This window comes from Protopterus annectens, chromosome 3.part0, assembly GCF_019279795.1.
Source record: "Protopterus annectens isolate FY-2018-M chromosome 3.part0, PAN1.0, whole genome shotgun sequence".
NCBI classification, from domain to species: domain Eukaryota; kingdom Metazoa; phylum Chordata; order Ceratodontiformes; family Protopteridae; genus Protopterus; species Protopterus annectens.
Window position 1 is genome coordinate 513,162,451 of NC_056731.1, and position 18,458 is coordinate 513,180,908.

Sequence of the window (18,458 nt, forward strand, 5' to 3'; positions counted from 1 at the left end):
GGTAAAGTCATTGAGTCTGTCCTTGTGCAGCAGTTGTAGGTCCTGCACTACCTCTCTGGTTAGGAGGCTGCCATTGACGTCCTCTGTAGGAGCCTCTAGCTTGCCCTCTACCTCTGGCACGCCTGTTCTTGCCGCTTTGAAATCTCTCTGTGTCTGGAAAGGACCAATTCTTAGAAGGCCAATTTCTGCTGAATCTTGGTGGTTGGACTTGGAGAAAGTCTTTGACTGTTTGTACAGATTTTGCCTTTTCCTCAAATTTCTTTAAGACCTCCTGAGCAGTGGAGCCAAATAACTTTTGCTTTTCCAGTGTAGTATCCAGAAGCTTTACTTTAACATGATCTGGCAGAGATTGTTCCTTCAGCCAAGCATGCCTACGTATGACTGCACCCGTCATTGCTGACCTACATGAAGCTTCCAATGCATCATAACCACACTGCAAGAAATGGTTGCTAACCTGTTGGGAGTTATGTACCAGATCCTGAAGTGATTTGCGATCTAGGGGTTCAGGTGAAGACAGTTTTTTATGCAATTCATCTAACAAATACTCTTGGTACTGTATCATATGGAATTGACAATTTAATGCCCTCATGGAAAGAGTGGCAGAAGTATACACTTTTTTACCCCATCTCTCTAAAGCCCTGGACTCCCTTTCAGAGGGGAGTGGATTTTTAGTAATGGCAGTAGAAACCCCTTTATGGCCCTGGGAAATAGTTTCTGGATCAGCAGAGTGGGCCTTGTAAAGGAAATGATGCGAGTCCGGGACCCTGTAGTACCTATCGGGTTTGACAGGAGCCGGAGGAAGGGTGTCAGGGGTTATGCTAGACTCAGAGTACACATCATCAATGACATTCAAAACAGGAGGAATAGCCAAAGGTCTATGCTGAGGTAAATGTAAAAAAAGTCCTTAATCTCTTCCTGGAATCAGGGAATTCCTGTCCCTGCCATTTGAAATGCTCTCTCATGGAGTGAAGGGTCTCCCCAAAGGACAGCTCTTCAGGAGGGGAGGCCGAGGGAATAGATTCCTCTGCATCAGAATCCTCGTAGGCCGAAAAGGCCTCCTCCTGGTAGTCCGATAGAGCAGAGCCATCTGAGACCTCATCAGAGGACTGGGGATCAGTGGGCTCAACCCTGGGCCTTTTGTCTAGAGGAGGTTTAGAGCCCCTGTCCGGATGTGGCTGAGAGCCCCTAATTAAGGAAATAAGGTCCTCAGCTAAGCTTAGAATCTGTGAGCCTGTAGTGGATCCCTGAGGAATAGCCTTGGGATGCAAAGATTTTGGCTGTTTAGCAGCTTTAGCCCTTGTGAATGCCTTAATGGACATGGATGCAGGAGGCCTGGCTGCACCACATGCTGGTGTAGTTTTGTCTAGAGAAATGGTGTTGGATGTTTCTTGAACACCGGTTTCTGAAGGAAATTCTATAACCGACTCAGAAGCGGCCTCCGGGGCTGAGGTTGTCGGTTGTGCGGTTTCGATGGTCGGAAGTACCAAGGACTCTGTTTCAGCCGAAACTGAGCCACTCGCAGTAGGCCTGGGCGTGGTTTCAGCCAAAACCACGGTCCGAGTGTGTCGGTCCTTGTCCTTCCGTTTTTTGGTTAAATGAGAAGTCGAAGTCTACGACGGCATATTGTAACAGAAACTAGCCCCAAAAAATTCCTCTGCAAACTCCACCCGATGCCTAAGAGTGCGTCGGTTGAAGGAAAGTACAGTTTTGTACCTACCATAAATGTAGATGTCCGATAGGTATGCAGGTATGCATCTGCAGTCATCACATATGGGTTGTCCTGCCTCAGGCAGCCCTTCGGTCGGCCGGATTCCAAAGTCTGGGTCCGGCGTCGGCTGATGTCGCCCTTTCCCCGACGTCAGAACGCCTGGGGTATAAAAGCATCAGCCGACACCATCTTCCTCAGTGTTTCTTGCCCCAGATGCCAGGTGCCCTCAAAGGAAGGCTAAATTTGGAGAAATGCAATAAATTCCAAACATGCACAGAAATGTATAAGTATATATATATATATATAAATATATATATATATATATATATATATATATATATATATATATATAACAAATACACCATAATAGATAACCCCAGCTAGCTATGAGAGGGAAAAAGTACCCAATAAATACCAAAGAGGGGAAGGAGGGAGGGTAACCCTGACTGCAGATGCATACCTATCGGACATCTACATTTATGGTAGGTACAAAACTGTACTATGTCCTTCAAGGATGCATCTGCAGTCATCACATATGGGTAGAATACCATAGCCAATCTGGGGGTGTGGAGGTGGCTGTGGCTCTGGTGGAATGAGGTCTAATGTTAGCTGGCACAGTTTTTCCATGAAAGGAATAACAAAAACGAACCTTTGGCATAAATGAAGGATTGGTTCTCAATGAGACTCTGTCCTGATGAAAAATAAGAAATGGCTGTACTGCCATGAGGGCCTGTAACTCAGATACTCTTCTTGCTGAGGTTATGGCCAGAAGGAAGGCGGTCTTCCAAGAAAGCAACTGTAGTTCTGCAGATGCTGCTGGTTCAAAGGGAGGCAGAGTTAGTTTTTCCAACACGAAGTAAGGTCCCAAGTAGGCACTGGAGGTGTCCTTGGAGGATTGATGTTTTTAATTCCTCTTAGAAACTGTCTTAGGAGAGGATGAGAAAAGACAGGTGGATCAGTGTTGTACTCTGCTGAAATTGCTGAAGCATGAATTTTAATGGATGAGTAAGACAGGCCATTGTGGAGAATTTCTGCCAAGTATTCCAGGATATGTGCCATGTTCATCACTGTTGCATCTAGGCCCTTTGTGGTGCTCCAAGTGTGAAATCTCTTCCATTTTGCTGAATATGCCTTTCTTGTGGAAGGCCGGCGAGCTTCCATGATGATATCCTTCACTCTCTTGGATAGCTTATCCTGAGGAGGAGTCAAGGTATTTTCCAGGCTGTTAGTTGCAAGCTTTTCAGGTTGGAATGCAGAGTTTTGTAATTGTGCTGAGTTAGGAGAAGTGGCCATTGAGGATGAGGCCATGGTTTCGTGCATGACATGCTTTTTAACAGTGGGTACCAGTGCTGTCTTGGCCAGTCCGGAGCTATCAGAATCACTTTTGGCTGCCCTGTCCTGATCTTCAGTAAGACCTTGGTCATTAATGGAAGAGGTGGAAATGCATACACTGTTAGTTCTCCAGCTGAAAGATAAGGCATCCACTTTCCATGCTTGTGGGTGGTATGTCCTTGAGCAGAATTTCTTCAGCTGATGAATGTGGGGGGCGGCAAAAAGATCTATGTCTGGCCTTCCCCATGATTGTGTTATCTGTAGGAAGATGTCTGGGTGCAGCATCCATTCGTGTGCATCCATGATATTTCTGCTTAAGCTGTCCACCAGTATATTGTCTTTTCCTGGCACAAACTGGGATTGCAGGTCTATATTGAGTTTCAAGGAAAGTTCCCATAGATTCATTGCCAGTCTGCAAAGAGTGTAGGAATGGGTGCCTCCTTGCTTGTTTATGTACCACATAACTGTGGTGTCTGTCCTTATTAGCAGGTGGCCTTGATGCAGAAAGAGTTTGAAGGCCTCGATTGCATGTATCACTGCCAGCCATTTCCTTTTGGTTTATGTGCATGCGTAGCTCCTTTTGCGACCATAGTCCTTGAATACATCTGCCCTCCATGTGTGCTCCCCAACCGAGGTCTGAAGCGTCCGTTGTAATGGTTTGGCTGGCTATTGGCTTGCTGAAGGGCAGGCCCCTGTTTGTCTGGCTTGCCTGAGCCCACCACAGAAATTCCTTTTGGAGGCATGGAATGAGTGGGATCAAAGTTTCTAAGCTGTGACTGTGCTGAGTCCATAAACTCCTTAGGTACCATTGTAGTTTCCTCATATGCAGCCTTGCTTGTGGAATCAGAAGAATGCAAGATGCCATGTAACCCAGGGCCTGCAGGATTTTCCTTGCAGTCAGCTGAGTTTGTCTTGTCAGATTCTTGAAGTAATCCGGTAGTTGTCTTTGTTTTTCTTCTGTGAGAAAAGCCATTTGGGTGGTTGTGTCTAGATCCGCACCCAGAAAAGTTATTCTTTGGGATGGAACAAGTCTTGATTTGTGAATGTTGACTGTATATCCCAAGGCCTGCAGTAGGTGGATGGCATAATTCGAATCCTTTACCAAAGTTTGTTGGCTGTCCGCTTGTATAAGGCAGTCATCCAGATATGGGTATATTTGAATCCCCTGAAATCTGCAGTGTGCAATTACTGATGCCAGGCATTTTGTGATACTCTGGGTGCAGTAGATAAGCCAAAGGGCAATGCTGAGAATTGATAATGCTCTGAACCTGCAAGAAATCTGAGGCGTCTTCTGCAACTTTGTCTGATAGGGACATGCAGGTATGCCTCCTTGAGGTCTAGAGTTACCAGCCAAGACCCCTTGCCCAGCATGGGAAGGAGTTGCTGTAGAGTCAGCATTTTGAATTTAGGCACAATGAGATAAGTATTCAGTGCGGACAAGTCGAGAATAGGCCTCCATTGATTTTCTTTTCTTGGAACAAGGAATAGTCTGGAATAAAATCCTTGGCCTTGTTCTGAAAGAGGAACCTTCTCTATAGCTTTCATTTGCATTAAGTTGGAGATTTGTTTCAAAGCCTCTGCCCTCTGATTTGGTGGCAGGTCTGGCACGCCTTTTCTTTTTGGCAGTGTGTGAAAATGGAACCTGTATCCTCTGTCTATTATTTGCAGTGTCCATTTGTCTCTTGTAATACTGTGCCAATTTTCTGAGAATAAAGAAAGCTTTCCGCCCAAAGGTGCTTCTAATTGAGCCCTGGTTGGCAGAGTCAAAGCAAAGTCATTGAGTCTGTCCTTGTGCAGCAGTTGTAGGTCCTGCACTACCTCTCTGGTTAGGAGGCTGCCATTGATGTCCTCTGTAGGAGCCTCTAGCTTGCCCTCTACCTCTGGCACGCCTGTTCTTGCCTCTCTGAAATCTTTCTGTGTCCGGAAAGGACCAATTCTTGGTAGGCCAATTTCTGCTGAATCTTGGTGGTTGGACTTGTAGAAAATCTTTGACTGTTTGTACAGATTTTGCCTTTTCCTCAAATTTCTTTAAGACCTCCTGAGCAGTGGAGCCAAATAACTTTTGCTTTTCCAGTGGAGCATCCAGAAGCTTAGCTTTAACATGATCTGGCAGAGATTGCTCCTTCAGCCAAGCATGCCTACGTATGACTGCACCTGTCATAGCTGACCTACATGAAGCTTCCAATGCATCATAACCACACTGTAAGAAATGGTTGCAAACCTGCTGGGAGTTATGTACCAGATCCTGAAGTGATTTGTGATCTAGGGGTTCAGGTGAAGACAGTTTCTTATGCAATTCATCTAACAAATAGTCTTGGTACTGTATCATATGAAATTGGCAATTTAATGCCTCATAGAAAGAGTAGCAGAAGTATAAACCTTTTTACCCCATCTCTCTAAAACCCTGGACTCCTTTTCAGAGGGGAGTGGATTTTTAGTAGTGGCACCTGCAACCCCTTTAGGGCCCTGGGAAATAGTTTCTGGATCAGCAGAGTGGGCCTTGTAAAGAAAATGATGCGAGTCCGGGACCCTGTAGTACCTATCGGGATTGACAGGGGCCGGAGGAAGAGTGTCTGGGGTTATGCTAGACTCAAGAGTACACATCATCAATGACATTCAAAACAGGAGGAATAGCCAAAGGTCTATGCTGAGGTAAATGCAGAAAAGTTCTTAATCTTTTCCTGGAATCAGAGAATTCCTGGCCCTGCCATTTGAAATGCTCTCTCATAGTGTGAAGGGTCTCCCCGAAGGATAGTTCTTCAGGAGGGGAGGCAGAGGGGATTGATTCCTCTGCATCAGAATCCACGTAGGCCGAAAAAGCCTCCTCCTGGTAGTCCGAGAGAGCAGAGCCATCAGAGGCCTCCTCTGAGGAGTGGGGATCAGAGGGCTCAACCCTGGGCCTTTTGTCTAGAGGAGGTTGAGAGCCCCTGTCTGGATGGGGTTGAGAGCCCCTAATCAAGGAAATAAGGTCCTCTGCTAAGGTTGGAATCTGTGAACTTGTAAAGGGTCCCTGAGGAGTAACCCTGGGGGGCATAGCTTTTGTATGTTTAGCAGCTTTAGCCCTGGTGAATGCCTTAATGGAAATGGATGCAGGAGGCCTGGCTGCACCACGTGCTGGTGTAGTTTTGTCTAGAGGAATGGTGTCGGAAGTTTCCAAGACACCAGTTTCTGAAGGAAATTCAATAACCGACTCAGCAGGGGCCTCCGGGGCTGAGGTTGTCGGTTGAGTGGTTTCGGGGGTCGGAAGTACCAAGGACTCTGTTTCAGCCGAGACCGAGACACTCGCGGTAGGCTTGGCCGTGGTTTCAGCCGAAACCGTGGCCCGCGTGTGTCGGTCCTTGTCCTTCCGTTTCTTTATTAAATGTGAAGTCGGAGTCTCCGACGGCATATTGTATGAAAAACTAGCCCCAAAAAATTCCTCTGCAAACTCCGCCCGACGTCTAAGAGTGCGTCGGTTGAAGGAAGCACAGGCTGAACAGACCGAGACGGCGTGGTCTGGGCCTAGGCAGGGGAGGCAGTAAGAGTGGAAATCCTTAGGAGGTATTTGTTTCCCACAAGTTAAGCAATTATTAACTTTATCTGACATCGGCTGAGGCAAGAAAGAGTCCCCAACGGGGTACTTAGCTTTTGAAGTCTTCGGTAGCTGAATTACAGGAGCTGGCCAACCGGCACTTGCGAACTGCTTCTGCTTCAGGCACCACGTGGCAAGAAAGACTGAGGAAGATGGCGTTGGCTGACGCTTTTATACCCCAGGCGCTGTGACGTCGGGGAAAGGGCGACATCAGCCGACGCCGGACCCAGACTTTGGAATCCAGCCGACCGAAGGGCTGCCTGAGGCAGGACAACCCACATGTAAGGACTGCAGATGCATCCTTGAAGGACATCATCTGGGTAACAGGGAGAGGGGAATTGTGGGTAAGAATTTAGCTCAAGAGTTTGCAGCTGTCGTGAGCTTGGAAGATGGCCAGCTCGGTTCAGAGGTCGGAACAGATAACCCAGGTGTAAAGAATGAACGAGGATTACCAATATCAGATTGGCTATTGTTTTATTTTCCATACCAGTGTCGGCAAAACAGCATTCATCAGTGGAATACCTTTACACAATGAAACTTTTTGCATAAATAGACCCATCCACCAGTGAGAAAGACAGCCCCACGCCCCCAAAAATACAAACTTACATCATCACTTCCGTCAATTAAGTAGGAATAAATGATAATTAAGAATACATACAGGAAAAAAGTTAAGCACTATAGATGATCATTTAGTCCTGGTGGGAAAAGCCCCCCCCAGCTTAATAATCCAAAATTTTTCTTTCCTATTCAAAATGCTATGCCATCCCTGTATGTTGTTCCTGTAGCCAGCAATTCTATCATTATTAAAAAATGAAATTCTGCATTTGCATGCGTCAGGCAATGCCTGTATATAGCATTCACGTCACGTTTATTGCATATGTCACTATGATGTTCTGACACACGTATTCTTAGTGGACGAGATGTTTGACCAACATAAAAGGCCGAACATTTACAGGTAGTCAAACAGACAATCCAGTCAGTTCCACAATTCCCAAAAAATTGAATATCATACACTTTACTGGTATTTTTGCTAGTAAATTGAGTTTACTCACATATTGGCATGAAGAGCAATGTCCACAAGGGAAAGTGTCAAAAAGAGTATCCCCAGACAGGGTGAGTTGTTGGCATATAGCACCCCCACTACTGGTATGTTTAAAGTGGGAACCCAACGTTTTACCTTTCCTGAATGAAAATTGACACCTCGTCATTAATACTGGTCGTAAACTGTCATTGGCCAAAAGGATATTCCAATGTTTGTGAATAGTGTCCTTGATAATATTGGCATTTCTCCCATACGTTATGAACCTGATGGTATCACTGGTGTCTACCCTAGTTTTGGCCTTGTATTTCAATAAGGACATCCTGTCTTGATTATTAGCCCAATTACTGGCAGAAATAATATCAAAGTCCCTGTATCCCCTATTTCAAAATCTATGACAGAGGTCCTGCTGGGAAGAGTCATATTCCTTTTGAGCAGCATTCTCTTCATACGTAGAAACTGGGATTTCGGGATGTTGCAGATGGTATGGCTGGGTTGTAAGCTGGTAGCATGAAGCAAATTGTTATACTGAGGGTATTTCTGGAAAACTTTAGTACTCCGAGTATTGTCCAGGTTTCTCCGGATAGTAACATCCAAAAAATTAATTTTGTTAATATCCAAGTTCAGAGTTAACTCTGTACCCCACTTATTGTCATTAAGGTATTGGACAAATTCAAAGGAGGAAACCCATATCCACCCGCCATACCATCCAGCAATCATCCGGATATATCCTCCAGATGTCAATTTCATCAATGTATATGTTATGAGCGGAATCCTATATTAACTGCTCTTCCAAAAAGGCCATGAACAAATCCGCATAGATCAGTGCAAATTATGCACCCATTGCGGTGCCCTGAATCTGTCAATAACGTTCCCCTTGAAAATAAGAGACATTTTGCACATGCTCCGCCATACATAGGAGTAAAGTATTAAATCCAGCTGGATAGAAGTTGGCACAATCCAGCCAGACTTGTAAGGCTTGAAGACCGGCCCAATGGGGGATGGTGCGACTGAGCTTGTCCGCAAGGATGTTGGACCGACCCGGAATATGCGTTGCGATGAGAAAGCGGTTGGTGGAGATCGCCCATTCCCACACTCTCATGGCTTCTCGACATAAGGGATAAGACCTGGTTCCCCCCGGTTTGTTGATGTACCAGACCACCGACATGTTGTCTGACTGAATCGCAACTGTTCCCAGGGGAAGAAAGGTCTGAAGTGCTCGCAACGTCAAGAGCACTGCTCTCATCTCCAGAACACTGATATGCAGGGAGGTCTCCGAGTCGCTCCACGTGCCTTGGACCGTCCTGCCTGCAAAATGCCCCCCCCCCACCCGAGGCGGGAGGCGTCCGTGGTCACCGTGGCGAGAGGGGGAGAAGCACAAAAGGGGCGGCCTCCGTGGAGATCCTGTGAGTGGAGCCACCACAAGAGGGACCGCTTGCAAGCCTTGCTGATCGCGATGGGATGATGCATAGGTAGAGCAAGGTAAGACCACTGAACTTGAAGTGTCCACTGAAGGACCCGCATGTTGAATCTGGTGATTGGAAGAAGAGATATTGCTGCCGCCATGGACCCTAGAGCCCCTCAGGACCAATTCCGCCGGAACAGAGCTGGAGTGGAGGATGGCCCGCACCTGGAGTCGCAGATTCTGAACTCTGTCGGCTGTGAGGAAGGCTCTTAAACTCCCTCGTGTCTAATCTGGCACCTATAAAATCTAACAACTGAGAAGGGGCCAGGTTGGATTTTTCTACATTTATCGTGATGCCCAGGCGGGGAGCTAGATGAAGAAAGGAGTCTTGCGCCAATAATAGTAGATACCTTGTTGGGGCGGTAAGAAGCCAGTTGTCCAGGTACGGGAAGACCTGCACCCCCTGAAGCCTCAGGTGGGCCGCAACCACTGCTAATACGTTGGTGAACACGCTGGGGGCTGTGGCGAGACCAAAGGGAAGGACCCCGAACTGGTAGTGACTGGCTCCCAGCCGGAAGCGAAGAAACCTCCTGGAACGTCTGTCCATTAGTATGTGGTAGTACGCATCCTTGAGGTCTATAGAGCACATCCAGTGATTCTCTCCCAGAAGGGGGAGGATGGATTGCAAGGTGACCATCCAGAACTTCTCTTTGGGAACTACCAGGTTTAACAGGGACAGGTCTAAAATAGGTCTCAAGTCCCCCGTCTTTTTTGGCACTAAAAAGAACCTGGAGTAGAACCCTGATCCGATCTGGGGGGACGGGCAGGATGTCTCTTTTCCCCAGCAGATGGCCAATTTCTGCCGAAGTGGCCTCCCACTGACCGGGTGGAACGTCGGGGACGGATTTTAATTTTGGAATGTGATGAAAGGGGATCTTGTATCCTCTGGATATAATGCGGAGAACCCAGCGGTCTGATGTTATGGACTCCCATGCCGCTAGGTGCTCCGAAAAATGTCCCCCGACTGCCTCCAGAGTGGAGCAGTCGGGCAACCCCTCAGGGCTCCTGCGCGGGCCGTTAAGAGAAAGGTTCTCTGGACCCGAAATTCCTGGGAGCCCCTCTGCCCCTGGGGCGGCGTCCTCCCTGTCCTCCTCTGCCACGGAAGGACTGGTTGTCCGGAGCGGGTTGGGATTGCTGCGACTTCCGGAACCACATCTTCTTCTGGCCCTTTTGGTTCCTGGAGTAGGACCTCTGGGGCACAGAGAAGCGGATTCCGACGGCAGACAGCGTCTTCCCGTCCTTTTCGCTCTGGGTCAAGGTGTCGCGAACCGTTTTGCCAAAAAGGGCAGAACCATCAAAGGGGGCGTTCGCGAAGGATGCCTTGAAGGGCTCCGTGAAATCGCAATGACGGAGTCAGGCCTGGCGTCTATTGACTAGGCCTACTCCTGCAGCTCTAGCGGCTCCCTCAGTAGCATGGGACAGCAACCGCATAGAGGTATTTGTCACGGATCGAAGAGTGGCCATACGGGTGGAGTGCAAAAGCTTGTCCTCCTCCGACATGGACTCTGGGGGGGATGCAGCGTATTCTTTAATAAGATCGCGCTGCATCCTGGTAACATGTGCCAAGTAGTTGAGCGCCCTCACTGAGAAGGTCGCAGAACTAAACATTCGCTTCCCCAAGCGGTCCATCATCCGAGACTCCTTGCTCGGAGGATGGACTGAAGGACTCTCCTGTGCGAGTTCCTTCTTGGTGGCTGCTACCGTCAACATGGCATCTATCAGAGGCCCCTTACTCCAATGGGCACTGTCTGCAGGGGGCTAAGGATTCTGTCTGGCCTTTTGGGGATTGGCTCCACGGTGTCCGGTTCCTTCCACGCCCTGGTGGTAATAAGGTCCACCAGGGGTTCGGCAGGAATGGGACACCCAAGAGGTAGAAGGGCCCGCTTCGAATGCCTCCAAGAACACGGACTCGTCCGAGGAAGACTTGGGGGCAGACCCCCCCCTTATGCGGACCATTTCCATGATGTCTCCAAAGGAGACATCCTCGGGGGGTGATCTTGGGGAGCCTTCCCCTTCCTCCAAATCCATGTCTTCATTTAAAGATTCGGGGGAGTCTATGTGCCTCCTTTTACACGTATGCTTGCGAGGGGCTTCCTCGGGGGGGGCTGTCCGAGGAGCCCTCGCAAGCAGTGTCTTGTTCCAAAGGAACAGCTTGGGGCACTGAAGCGGGCTGTCCCAGTGGCCGGATGGTGGAAGCCTGGCCCAGTGCAGATGGAGCACTGGACGGAGCCGAAGCAAGTGCCGGGGGTCCAGAAGCCCTCAACAGAGCCCTCTCCACTACATCAAAAGCCGAGGGGGAGCCAGCCCCGACCAAAGGATCCAAAAGTCGGCTCCCCCTTGGATCCGAAGAGTGGATCGGAGCCGCCCCCGAGACACTCGGATCCGAGGGACCAGTGCGCTCCGACACAGACGGCGCCGAAGGCACACTGAGTCCCCCGGATCCGAAGCTCTGAGCCAGGCTCCGAGAGGTCGGATCCGAAACACTCGAGGGCAGTGTCGGATCCGAAGTACCTAGTACTATCGGCTCCGACCCACCCCCTGCTCCGAAGCTGCCCAGCTCCGAACGCTCCGAACCCGGGTAGCGGGTCGGAGAAGGAGCTATAGGCTTGAAAAAGGGGGTCGAGCTCCCCCCCAGGGGGGGGGGGAGGCAGGAGCACTCCCATCTGCATCTGGGCCTGGATGAACCTTCTCATCATCCGGTCCAGATCGGCGTCAGAAAGGCTATATGTGGATCTCGAAGAGGCTACCGAGGTAGGCCTTGAATGCCTCCTCGATAGCCACAACGAAGATCGGGTCTCCTCCTCCTCAGGCCCCGGTGAAAAGCAGACCGGAGCCGAGGGGGGGGAGGGGAGAGCCAGCAGCCAAGGAGGCCGGAGGAGAAGCCCGCTTAGCTGGCGGGGCAGAAATGGAGGTCTCGGCCCACCGCTTGTGGTGCTTCTCTCTCCGGTCCTTTTTTCTTGCCTCTCTCTACTCCAACCTAGCAGCGGGAGGTTGAGTCCCAGGTGGAGGAGGGGGAGCAGGCGAGGAGGGAACCGTGGCCACGGTACCCACCACAGGAGCGGGAGCCGAAGCCGAGTCCGGGGTAGAAGTCCCGCCAGGACCAGCTTCGACCTCCGCTCCTTCAATGCCCTGGGGTTGAACCCTGCACAAATGGAACATCCAGAAGTGAGTTGTTCAACCCCAAGGCATCGAACGCACCGAGTGTGGCCGTCAGCAGGGGAAAGCTTATGGCCACACTCGGAGCACTTGGAAAATATTGCCTTAGGGGCTTCAGACATAATGAAGTCTTTTTTTTTTTTTTTTTTTTTTTTTTTTTAACCAAAAAACAAAAGACAGAAAGTAGTGCTACACAAGCACACAAACAAGGCCCCAAACAAAACACACACACAGAAACTCTGACCAGCGAGGGGAGGGGATAAACTTAAAGTTTAAAAATTAAAAATTTTAAACTGAAACTATCAAAAGATAAAAGGGAACCTAACACAATCACTCAACTCTGACAACAAATTAAGAAAATAAAGCTTTTTTTAGGTTTAAACAACACTTAGCTGAAGAGTTCAAGATCCAAGACCTGGTCACCAGCGAGGCAAACTAGATCTGAGGTCATGTAGGGAGAGCAGGGCATTATGGGTGAGGGGAGGAGCTAGGAGCTCGGATCCATAGCTGGATAATCATGCCGGTTCGGATCCGATATCGGATCCATAACCCACAGGTTGCACACAAATGAATCTCCTACTTCAGATCATATATTAACTGCTCTTCCAAAAAGGTCATGAACAAATCCGCATAGATCAGTGCAAATTATGCACCCACTGCGGTGCCCTGAATCTGTCAATAACGTTCCCCTTGAAAATAAGAGACATTCTGCACATGCTCCGCCATACATAGGAGTAAAGTATTAAATCCAGCTGGATAGAAGTTGGCACAATCCAGCCAGACTTGTAAGGCTTGAAGACCGGCCCATGGGGGATGTTAGCATACAGGGCCTTGACATCTAAAGCACAAAAGAAGCCACCCAGGTTCTCGTGGAGTATCAGACAAGATTTTCAAAAAATGTGTAGTGTCTTGTATGTGTGCCCTGATTAGATTCAAAAGAGGTTTTAAATATTGGGTCAAAAAAGCCGATAGAGGTTTGGTCAATGAACCTATCCCCGAAACAAGGTGCCGGCCAGGTGGTTTGGTCAAAGATTTGTGAATTTTGGGCAAAAGGTACATAATTTGCTTCTGGGATCCCTAACAGATGGGATTTGAGTCTCTGTAATAATACCCTCACCCACAGCTTCACTCAAAAAAGAATCAATGTCTTAAAATTGAGTGTGGGATCCAAAGGCATAGCCATATAATGACGTGGGTTGGACAACTGTCCCTTAACCTCAAGAAAATAATCCATGTCCAATATTACTGCCCCTCCCTTGTCCGCAGATACAGTGACAATCCTATGATTCTCCTTAAGCTCCTGTAAAGCTTTACTTTCCCCAATGGTTAGATTGTGACCCAATACCAGAGACTCACCAGTGTTGAAGTGTAAATCTTTGAGCACAGCCTGTAAAAAGATGGACACGTTTATTCATTGGTGGCTGGAAATTAGACTTGAGGAATCTGAACTCAGTAGACCTTTGAGAATTGTCACCGGAAAGAAACAATTTCAGATTAAGTCTACAACAAAAATCATGAAGTCAGATACCATACAAGTTTCAGGCACAAAGTAATTGCAGTGGATATATTCAAAACATTATGACAACTGTTAACTAATGTGTCATTAAAGTCTGTAATAGTCCCTCCACCGTAACTATTCCTTTCCCTATTCCTGTGTTTCCTGCCACCCCGCCTCCCACTACATCTAAAAGGTGATCCACATTGCATTGTTTTTTGGGGGTGGGTGATTCCCAGGTGCTGGCACTATCAATGTCAGTGACTGAAGATTCCTCAGCCGAGGTACTGCTATAATATGCATCTGTCATTTGTAAAATTGATCTGGGTCTCTTCCTACTAATGGCCCCAACTGGTCTACTGGGGTCTCTTCCTACTAATGGCCCCAACTGGTCTACTGGTCTCAACACATTTTTGGACACCTCAAAAGGTTTGCCCCTATGGTAGTCGGTTACATCCCTATTGAATTTTCATATTTTTTTATCCCGTGTTTGCTTCTCAAAAATAAGAAGCTCCTTTTTCAACTTGTTCAGACAAACATATTGAGGTGGACCCTCACATCTTTTAGATTCTTCACAAAGTATTTTTATTTCCGCAATGTTTGTATCGATCATCCGCTCATATGAGCTCAGGATGTGAACAAAGGAAATGGAAGCCTGCTGGAGTGCCAGGTTCCAATCCTTAAGTAAATAATCATCCATCTTGCCCGCTAGGGGCTGAATGCAAACCCCGAGTCCTCTGGGCGTGATATCCTTGTTCTGATAGGCTCTGAAAAGCTTCAGATGCCAAATATTCATTCTGAGGGTTTTCATCCCCCTACCAAGCTTCTTGAATGCCAGATTGCAGCCGTCAACTGGACACGTATTAGACACATCCTTGTCAATGCCATTCTCATTAGAAATCCCAAACACTCATGTCATTTTTATCGGCACATAGGCCATTCAAGATAATTTCAAGATTCATTACAATAAGCTCACAAACCAACCAAATAGTATTCCAGCAAAAAACAATAATCCAGAATCACACCACAGGCTCAGTAAACTGCCCAAACAATGCCACCAAAGGAGACTCTTATTCAAGCAACATACAAATGTATATTTCCAAAAAAATATAAAATCCCCCAAAAGGGAACACAAAACAATACCCAAGAGACTTGAGACAGGAATTCCAAATGCAATTTGGCAATGGTTGACCATGGGTTCAATACTGAATCATGAAAGGCTAACCAATACACTCAATATATTGTTGATGGAACCACAAGGGCCTTTTCCAATTGGCCAATTAGTGTAATAAATGCTGTTAATAATGTTGTTGTTTATCTTTCAGTTTTTTCCCGGTAAGGGGTCGCCATGTGAAACTCTGGTCCACTAATGATTGGCAGTAGATTTTTTTTACAAAACACCGAGGTACCAGCTCGACTGCCAACCTTCAACGAAGGCACGCCCATTTACACATGCATGTCTTTCGAACACTACCCAACCGCGGGGAGGACATGTAGACTCCACACAGATGGCACTCCCAAGCAAAGCCGAGATTCAAACGGGAGAACCTCTTGCTGTGAGGTAACAATGCTACCGCTGTACCACCGTGGCATGTTGTTAATAATATATAACAGAATACCAATGGGAGTAATGAAAAACACTAGCCTACCTAAATCATTGGTCCATCCAATGTATCCACCTACTCACCATATAGGTTATCAAAAAATGTGGAAAAACTTTGTAAAACCAAAATAGGTTTCAAGTATCAAAAGGCCCAATAGCAGACCCTACAGCTAGCATTATGGTTTGCAGACAGATGGAAAAAACACAATGTATAGACTGGAGGGTTATCAAATGACCACTCCTACTACCAAATCCCAATGTAAAGATCCCTAATGAATATCAGCTATAGAAAAGGCTTCCCCATCACCAACTTCCTTTAATTGTAAATTGGCCAGTTATTCCTAAATGTATATTGCAAAAATAGTAGGGACATAGCCACACTGTGGCTATAAAACAGCCTGTAGCAGGGCCGACGTTGATCCTGATCCGATCAGCCTCTTAAACACTAAGGTCAGTTATCCAAAAGTTATTAAAAAATGCAATAACATGAAGTGGTTCCAGATCCTATACACACCCCTTAAACAATTCCCCTAGAATGGCAAAATGAGAAATTGTTATAGGTGAACAGCATACCATGACATTCTATAGGTTGTATTAATACCTACAAATGCCTTAAAGATGTTAATGCAATGCCAAAAGGAGATGGAGTGTGTATATTCCATTAAAATAAATGAACAGGGAACATATAACAGAATGTCAATGCATAAACATTACAGTTCAATACAGATCCCAGACGGTGCTAAAAATGTTCATAGTATTACACCGTTATAGTCATTAAAGCCAGATGGTAAAACAGTAATATAAAACACGCGTGTAATGCCACGAATCATAAACCAAACAACAAGTCTCATTCAGAAATTCCATTAGATGATTGTTCATGGCCTCATGAATCAAAAAGAATCCTGATACAAATAGGTCTAGGCAAAAATACAGTAGAATTTTCTATAACCCATAGACAACCTATAGTCCAAAAAACATCAAAATCATAATGTTGAATTTTTGCCGTATCCAACCCCAAATAGAACTGGAAGATACCAAAGATTTTCTACCATTAAAATGCTACCAAACAGGCAGCCCCAGACACCAGAATGGAATGATGCACCAAGCACAAGTACAAAGAATACTCAGGCTTCCAAATGAACGCTTTCAAACTGCCCCAGTAAACAGCTGAAACAGTACCTACACACAACATAAGCAAAAATACCTATGTATATAGATAAGTCCTCACAAATGTGAAGTCCCAAAAAATAAAATAAAACAGGGAAAATAGTGAAGAGTCCCAAAATGCGGCTTACTTTGCCAACTGGCAGTTCCAATGACCACTAGCCTCTAATCAATATACATACAAGTTGGTGTCCATAAGGAAACTTATTGTACCACACACGATTACAATGGACATCCTAGGCTCAGCCTGTTCGTTCCAAATTAATGCTTCCACCCTGCTCTTATAAAAAATAAACAGTACCTACTCACAACATAAGCAGTAAACACTTGTTTGTAAATGTTCCTCACAGATATAATATTCCAAAGAACAAGACATCGGGAAATGTTGAAAATGTCCCAAAAAAACAGCTCACTCCACCATCTTAAGTTGCAATGGGAACAAGGAGAAATTCTATGTATAAACAAGATGTAATCAAAATAGAAAATGAGAAGGCAGTTGATAAAAAATATAAATATATACATTCCAACAGGTCCGACTGACCTTAATCCAAACGGAAGGACTGAAAAAGCACACACTGATGTGATGAATCCACAGTTCACTGATCTTAATAGTGCCAACACCCAGCCAACAGCAGAAGAGAAGCAGACTATTTAAAACCTCTTTTGAATCTAATCAGGGTACGCCATACAAGACACTACAGTTTTTGAAAATCTTGTCGGATACTCAACTAGAACCTGGGTGGCTTCTTTATACTTTAGATGTCAAGGCCCTGTATACCAACATTCCCCCATTGGGCCAGTATTCAAGCCTTACAATTCTGGCTGGATCGTGCCAACTTATATCGAGCTGGATTTAATACTTTACTCCTATGTATGGCAGAGCCTGTGCTGAATAAAAATGCCTTATTTTCAGGGGGAATGTTATTGGCAAAGTCAGGGCACCGCAATGGATGCATCATTTGCACCGATCTATGCAGATTTATTCATGGCCTTTTTGGAAGAGCAATTAATATAGGATTCCTCTCATAACATATACATTGATGAAACTGACATCTGGCGGGGATATCTGGATGATTGCTGGATGGTATGGCAGGTGGATATGGGTTTCCTTCTTGAGTTTGTCCAATACCTTAATGACAACAAGTGGGGTATTGAGTTCACTCTGAACTCAGATATTAACAAAATTAATTTTTTGGATGTTACTATCCCTATCGGAGTACTACAATTTTCTGAAAATACCCTCAATATAACAATTTGCTTCATGCTACCAGCTTACATCCCCAGCCATACCATCCGCAACATCCCAAAATCCCAGTTTCTACTTATGAACAGAATTAGTTGCACTCGAAAGGAATATGGCTCTTCCCAACAGGACCTCTGCCATAGATTACAGAATAGGGGATACAGGGACTTTGACATTATTTCTGCCAGTAATTGAGCTAATAATCAAGACCGGATGTCTAATGGAATACAAGGCCAAAACTAGGGTAGATACCAGTCATACCATCAGGTTCATAACAACATATGGGAGAAACACCAATATTTATCAAGGACACTATTCACAAACATTGGAATATCCTTTTGGCCAACAACAGTTTGTGACCAGTATTAAGGACGAGGTGTCAATTTTCATTCAGGAAAGGTAAAACGTTAGATTCCCACTTTAAACATACCAGTAGTGGAGGTGGTGGGGGTGCTATATACCAACTCTTTTTGGCACTTTCCCTTATGGACATTGCTCTGCGTGCCAATTATGCGAGTAAACTCAAACAATTTACTAGCAAAAATACCAGTAAAGTGTATGATATTAAATTTTTGGGGAATTGTTTATTTGGCTACCTGTAAATGTTCGGCCTTTTATGTTGGTCAGACATCTCGTCCACTAAGAATACGTATGTCAGATCATCATAGTGACATACGCAATA